Here is an 8,300-nt window from a genome sequence, read left to right as displayed (position 1 = left end):
TCTAGTACTTATTTTGAGTTCAACCCAACCCGGGATTCGAACTCACACCCTCAGAGTCAGGCACCTAATTACCAGCACACAAAGTCAGCCGCCTAACCCGCTCAGCTACCGCGACTTCCACTTCAATTCAAAATTCAATTTGTGCAGATACAAGTAATGCACAGTGCTTGGCAAAAATGACCAGCCGATTGGTTTAACCGGGCCCATTCAACCACCCGTCTAGGTGAAGTAAGGGGCGAAGTGGTGTGTTGGGCAACAGGAACACCTGGTCCTGGTTCCAGAGCCCTCAACCACCAGACACCACCTCCACCGACACAAGGGCGCACCCACAGCAAACAGGTTGGTGGACCAAATATGCCCCCGGGTCCACATGGGGGGTTGAAGAGTACGGTGTTTGTGTTGATCTGCTCATGTCACTTTAATGTCAAGGTCACATATGGCCGATAAATGAGTATGATTGCCGATGATTTTGGAGAAACTGCCTGCTTACTGTCGAGGAAATGATATGTAGATGTTGCAATAAGTTAATAGACGCGTGGAATGTGGCTACCGATAAAATCTAGCGCTACATAGGTGCTGTCAACGTGGCTGGAATTAATAAACGAATTTATAAGGTGAGTTTTCGCTGTCTTGGCTGATCCATTATTTCGGCTTGAAATTGTGGAGGTAGCTGTTTTCGGTTAGTTGTGGCGTATAACTATTGACTAAATGATGCGATTGTGACCATGTATAGCTCATTTTGTAGGGAAATCAGCTAGCTTTCGATCTGTATGCCTCGGCAGGACCTTAAATATTTTACGCGGTGAAATCTAACTTCGATTGAGGAGAGGGTGGTTTCGTCGTTACATCCCTTTTCTTTTATATGGTAATAGGGTTGGGTCTATACACCTATATGTCTTTCTAACGCTGTTTCTAAGCGAGACACGCCCCTATGCTTAGATCGCTCATACGAGGGGCGATCAAAAAGTATTTAGAATCACCAAGAAAACGATACAAATGCAGTTATCTTTATGTTTTATTTTTCTACACATTATCTGTCAAGCTCAAGCAATTTGGCTTTGCTATGTTCCAGACTCACGATCCCCATTTTGTTTGACCTTTTATCTTCGTACCCTCAAAAAACGCAAAATCTACAATAAATGCATCAAAAACTTCAGGAAAGAAAATATGCAAGAACTATTTTGTGTTTGGGATTGATAGAAGTCCCCTAGAATCACACGTAGATAGTAAAGTTCATAAAAAAGCAATTTGAAATTACAATCGCTCGTTAGAGTGACTCCCCCCTTTATGTTGACTGAAAGAGCTTGTTTGGAGACACAACCCATCCCCTTTCAGATGACGTAATCATAAGGACATAACTTATTGTAATGTTTTCACTTATTCATACATGATGCCAACGGTTCAAACTAAACACTGAATGGTCTCTCAAATGTCAGCTCACAATATATTGTAAACAGTACCAGCTTGAATATCTGGACACAATGTTTTAGGAAGATTGAAATGGGTCTGTCCTTACAAAACAGCCCTCGACTAAATATAAATTAAGCTATCCAAATATTTGACTGTTGATTATGACGGGAAGTCATCCAATACTATACTGAACATATCTTATATGATATATTCTGAGGGCATACCATTATCCAAGAGGTACCAAATAACAGATCGTTTTTCATTTTCTTCAGTTTTGTTAGAAATATTATACCCCAATGTGTTGTGATGTGAATCACATTACCCACATATGTGAAATTTTGGATATGACTTTGCTAAAGATTCCTTCAAAATATAATTGAAGCTTTTCAAATATTGGACTTCGAGAATACAGTTAGTCTACGTACTTTTTGATCGACCCTCGTAGACAATGGCCATATTAATGAAGCTTGTCAATCATTCTACAATGTATTGTTGTCCTGTGCACGCGACTTCAAGATCCAGTTTGTTTGTAAACAAATGTCACGTGGTCATACCAGTCAGAACATGGTTCCACGTGCAGCTGCCAGGTGGAAACTTCGTGCTTTTCATGCAACAAACTGTGCCGACGACCGACTGCGCTACACTGAGGCATGGAAGGAGTATAAACACCTGTGTCAAAGTAGACAGTCCTCAGCTGGTACAGCTCAGATACTTATATTGCAGGATCCATTTATGAATAAAAACCATAAACTTTTTAGGTCACATGTAAGAAATTGGTCACCTTTTGTTAATAATGATATCTCCCCGAGTGACTGGATATCAGATTTCAAGGATCTTTTTAATGGACTTAATATGTTTCAAGAAGAACTTGACTTCAATAATTTTGTTGAAAGATGTGTTCACTCAATATATGGTAATTTGATTGAAATTACCTATCATATGAATATGGACAACCTAGACAAAGATATATCATTTGAAGATATACTTATTGCTATTTCAGATATGCAGGGGAAAGCTCCTGGTTTCAATGGGGCTATTGGTAGAGTTCTTCAAATATGCACCTAGACAATGTATTGAGCCCCTGAGAGTTTTGTTTAATGCCATTTTGTCAACAGGCGTGGACTGTAGGTGTTATTATCCCCTTGCACAAAAAACGTGATAGAAACTCTTCCTCTAACTGTAGACCTATTACCTTGTTAGATGTAGCTGGTAAAATATTCTCCAAAGTTATTTGTAATCAGCGTGGGCTGAAGAGAACGCACTGCTTGTTCCAGAGCAGGCTGGGTTTCGGAGAGTTGTCCAAACATGTGACAACATATTTGTATTGGAAACAATCGTAATTAAATATTTATCTCTACATAAAGGACGGGTGTATTGCGCTTTCATTGACATAAAGGCAGCGTTCGACATCAAGGGTAGGGCATTTAGGTTGATACAGAACATGTACAGCACTGTTAGGTCTGGCGTCTCTTTAAACGATGTACTCACTGATTTCTTTGATTGTCTCTTTGGTGTGTAAGCAAGGGTGTCAGATGTCCCCGTTATTATTTTCATTTTATGTAAATGAATTATTGATTTCATCGGAAATAGTAGCAATAAATCTATTGAAATACTAGTAGGTATTTTGCAGATATTCATGTTATTTGCAGACGACATGGTGATAACGGAAAGCTGTCATTTGGTTACAGAGGTTACATAAACTAGGTGAATATTGTAATAAATGGCAACTGAAACTTCATTGGTTTTCAGGAAGGCCGGAAGGTTGAGAAAGTATGAGAAGTTATATTTTAACGGCTGCAAGATGGAGATTGTCTCCAGCTATAAGTATCTAGGTGTTCATTTCTCCAACACAGGACCCTGGTCAGTCGCCCAGCAGACACTGTCTCAGCAAGCCCTTGAAGCTCTTCGTATCGTCAGGTCTAGTGTTCATAACTTAATAAATAAAATAATCAGTGCTTTGCTTATTTGCCATACAATATTCTCTATCATATTTTTTATGTTAAGATATTGTACGGTGCGGAGATCTGGGGGTTTCATCCATCACTATGCATATCACGTGTTCATGATTTTTTTGTAAATAAGTCTTACATCTGGGAAAATTCACTCCGAATCTTGTCGCTAGAGGTGAGTTAGGTCGTCATTCATTAGAAGTTGATCTGTTTGTTAAGATTATAAATGTTGGGTTCGTGCGTTGAAGCTGGTGGATAATGTAATGACCAATCACTTGCTGAGAAGGGACTTAGCTGTTGGGCACTCCAAGTTAAGAGGCTTCTATTTAGTTATGGTTTTGGTTACGTGTGGATCAATCAGAATGTCACATGCAGCCAGGAATGTATATCTCTGTCCAACGTAAGATGTATAGTCATTGATCGACAGACATGATGGAATACCACCTTTGCATGGTCTGTCCAGTTTATGAAACACTTAGAAACTCCGTTTCACCAGCATATTACACGACCTATCAATCATTTGATAAGTTTATTCATTTATTATCATCTGCAGACATCGACGTCATTAACAGTCTTGCACGATTTGTATTTCTTGGCATGAAAACGTGTGTTCGATTTTTTAAATCCAACTTGTAACAACCTTGCCGTTCCACATCACTGTAATAAGCCTGTACTGCACTTGTATAATGGTCCGGTGGCCTCCTTCCAGAAAAAAACATCTCTCACGAGCATCACGTCAATAAATGGATGGAAGAAATGCTTACAGGCTAAACAAGACGCATGTCATATTTGAACCTATAGCTGTCTCACTGGTATACGGACCAGCGACAGTTTTCGTTCTGTGCCATCATAGTGTAAAGTCTGTTTCTCTGATCTGCCGGTGATACATTCTGTCAAAGAAATCTGGCACGAGCGAACGTTGACATTGCGATACGAAAAAAGCGTATCGATATATTTATCGTTAGATGAAGTATCACGATTATCGATACTACGATATATCGTCACTAAAATCTTGAACGTTGTCACCCCGATCGAAGAACTTTTGAGCAGGATCCATATGGCTCCATGAGAAACGTTCGGGCAAGCTGGAATCTCCTGCAAAACTTGTAGACAGCACATGCTGGAGAGGCTTGAATATATCTTAACGTGAATAAGCAATATAAACAGACTATATTCCAGGTCCATTCAGTTGCAATACTTTATTTATAGATAAAATCGAGAGAACCCCTTCAACAGAAGAGCTCCTACTGCACCAGTAGATGATATATAAGTAGATAATGAAGGCCATTACCGGCTCTCATGGTCGACCAATATGCTTCGTAAATATTTTAGTGGAGATTCGTCTCTGTATCATCGACTATGTACGGCAGGAAAATCAATAACAGATCTCGCGTAAAGGTTATAAAGTGTTTGTGTGTATGTGGTGTACAATGTGTGTGTGATGTAGTGTGTTTGGTGTGTGTTGTGTGTGCATGTTTTGTATGTTAAGGGGGTATTTATTTTAACGAGTTTTATGTAGTGAATAAATACCATCGGTCGTGCCATGTTTTGAATAATGGCCTCTTGGGCTATGTCTCGTACAGTGAAGGTAGAAATGATCCCGAGTGATTGGTATTGACGTCCACAAAGGCCAGCGCATACAATAGGTACAACTAGCATGGATTCCTGCATTTGGCTTCAGGACATCGCAAGAACAGACCAGCACGTGGCGCATCACACGGGATAAGGTGTCTCGCCCGCCGCTGTGGTTAGTGCTGCCCATATTATTCCTTAGCTACAACTGTATGTGTTGAGATTATTAGGAACTTACAAGATCCGCTACGTCCTTGTGTTCATTGTTTGCTATTTATTCTCTACTGCCAGTTATTGTATCGAATGTTTGTGAGCGTTTAAGTGAGCGAGTTAGTGAGTTTAGTTTTAAGAGGCTCTTAGCAATATTCCAGCAATTTCACGGCGGGGCTTCACACATTGTAACAATGTGGGGAATCGAACACGGTTCTTCGGCGTGACAAGCGAACGTTTTAACACCTAGGCAACCCGATCGCCTCTCTCTTAAGAGCACCATTGCATTACACGACTATGCGTGGGAGAATAAGCCTGATAGCATATTTACTGTATCATTTGGAGTTTATACGCTGCATTTGGTTACATGTAACTGGGAAAATCCTTGGTGATATCAATGGATTTAACCACCTTGTAAACTGTTCATATTCACTTACCACACGATCCTCTTCCCTAGGTATATTTCATATTTTTTGGTGATTTCGTATTTGATCTGTGGTTGTTCAAATATATACACAAAGATCTTTGTTACGCACCCCCTGACATATCTCACGATTGAATGATTCAGTAACTGATTAAATGAAAGACTGAGTAATCTCACGTGACAGAGATATGTCCACAACGTTCAGAACGTTAGTCCATTGTCAACGATTTCACCTGATACCAGTAACCAACTGACTGTTCAACCACCCCTTATACCAGTAACCAACTGACTGTTAAACCACCCCTTATACCAGTAACCAACTGACTGTTCAACCACCCCTTATGCCAGTAACCAACTGACTGTTCAACCACCCTTTATGCCAGTAACCAACTGACTGTTCAAACACCCCTTATACCAGTAACCAACTGACTGTTCAACCACCCAATATGCCAGCAACCAAATGACTGTTCAACCAACCCTTATGCCAGTAACCAACTGACTGTTCAACCACCCAATATGCCAGCAACCAAATGACTGTTCAACCAACCCTTATACCAGTAACCAACTGACTGTTCAAACACCCCTTATACCAGTAACCAACTGACTGTTCAACCACCCAATATGCCAGCAACCAAATGACTGTTCAACCAACCCTTATGCCAGTAACCAACTGACTGTTAAACCACCCCTTATACCAGTAACCAACTGACTGTTCAACCACCCAATATGCCAGCAACCAAATGACTGTTCAACCACCCCTTATGCCAGTAACCAACTGACTGTTAAACCACCCCTTATACCAGTAACCAACTGACTGTTCAAACACCCCTTATACCAGTAACCAACTGACTGTTCAACCACCCAATATGCCAGCAACCAAATGACTGTTCAACCAACCCTTATGCCAGTAACCAACTGACTGTTCAACCACCCAATATGCCAGCAACCAAATGACTGTTCAACCAACCCTTATGCCAGTAACCAACTGACTGTTCAACCACCCAATATGCCAGTAACCAGCTGACTGTTCAACCAACCCTTATGCCAGTAACCAACTGACTGTTCAACCACCCAATATGCCAGTAACTAACTGTCTGTTAAACCACCCCTTATGCCAGTAACCAACTGACTGCTTAACCGGCCCTTATGCCAGTAACCAACTGACTGTTCAACCATCCCTTATACCAGTTACCAACTGACTGTTCAACCAACCCTTATGCCAGTAACCAGCTGTCTGTTCAAACACCCCTTATACCAGTAACCAACTGACTGTTCAACCACCCTTTATGCCAGTAACCAACTGACTGTTCAACCACCCCTTATGCCAGTAACCAACTGACTGTTCAACCAATCCTTATGCCAGTAACCAACTGACTGTTCAACCCCCCTTTATGCCAGTAACCAACTGACTGTTCAACCACCCCTTATGCCAGTAACCAACTGACTGTTCAACCACCCCTTATACCAGTTACCAACTGACTGTTCAACCAACCCTTATGCCAGTAACCAACTGACTGTTCAACCACCCAATATGCCAGTAACCAACTGACTGTTCAACCAACCCTTATACCAGTAACCAACTGACTGTTCAACCACCCAATATGCCAGTAACCAACTGACTGTTCAACCACCCCTTATGCCAGTAACCAACTGACTGTTCAACCAACCCTTATGCCAGTAACCAACTGACTGTTCAACCACCCAATATGCCAGTAACTATCTGACTGTTAAACCACCCCTTATGCCAGTAACCAACTGACTGCTTAACCGGCCCTTATGCCAGTAACCAACTGACTGTTCAACCACCCAATATGCCAGTAACTAACTGACTGTTAAACCACCCCTTATGCCAGTAACCAACTGACTGCTTAACCGGCCCTTATGCCAGTAACCAACTGACTGTTCAACCACCCCTTATACCAGTTACCAACTGACTGTTCAACCAACCCTTATGCCAGTAACCAGCTGTCTGTTCAAACACCCCTTATACCAGTAACCAACTGACTGTTCAACCACCCTTTATGCCAGTAACCAACTGACTGTTCAACCACCCCTTATGCCAGTAACCAACTGACTGTTCAACCAATCCTTATGCCAGTAACCAACTGACTGTTCAACCACCCTTTATGCCAGTAACCAACTGACTGTTCAACCACCCCTTATGCCAGTAACCAACTGACTATTATACCACTCCTTATGCCAGTAACCAACTGACTGTTCAACCAATCCTTATGCCAGTAACCAACTGACTGTTGAACCACCCTTATGCCAGTAACCAACTGTCTGTTCAACCACCCCTTATGCCAGTAGCCAACTGACTGTTCAACCTTCCCTTTATGTCAGTAACCAACTGACTGTTCAAACACCCCTTATGCCAGTAACCAACTGACTGTTCAACCATCCCTTATGCCAGTAATGAACTGACTGTTATGCCACTCCTTATGCCAGTAACCAACTGACTGTTCAACCTACCCTTTATGCCAGTAATCAATTGACTGTTCAAACACCCCTTATGCCAGTAACCAACTGAGTGTTCAACCACCCCTTATACCAGTAATCAATTGATTGTTCATCCACCCCATATACCAGTGTTCAACCAACCCTTATGCCAGTAATGAACTGACTTTTCAACCACCCCGTGTGCCAGTAACCAATTGACTGTTCAACCATCCCATATGCCAGTAACCAACTGACCGTTCAACCACCCCTTATGCCAGTAACCAACTGACAATTCA

Source organism: Haliotis rubra, unplaced genomic scaffold, assembly GCF_003918875.1.
Source record: "Haliotis rubra isolate DU_JTF1 unplaced genomic scaffold, ASM391887v1 Scf1430, whole genome shotgun sequence".
In the NCBI taxonomy this organism is placed as follows: domain Eukaryota; kingdom Metazoa; phylum Mollusca; class Gastropoda; order Lepetellida; family Haliotidae; genus Haliotis; species Haliotis rubra.
Note: the sequence above shows the minus strand (reverse complement) of the source record.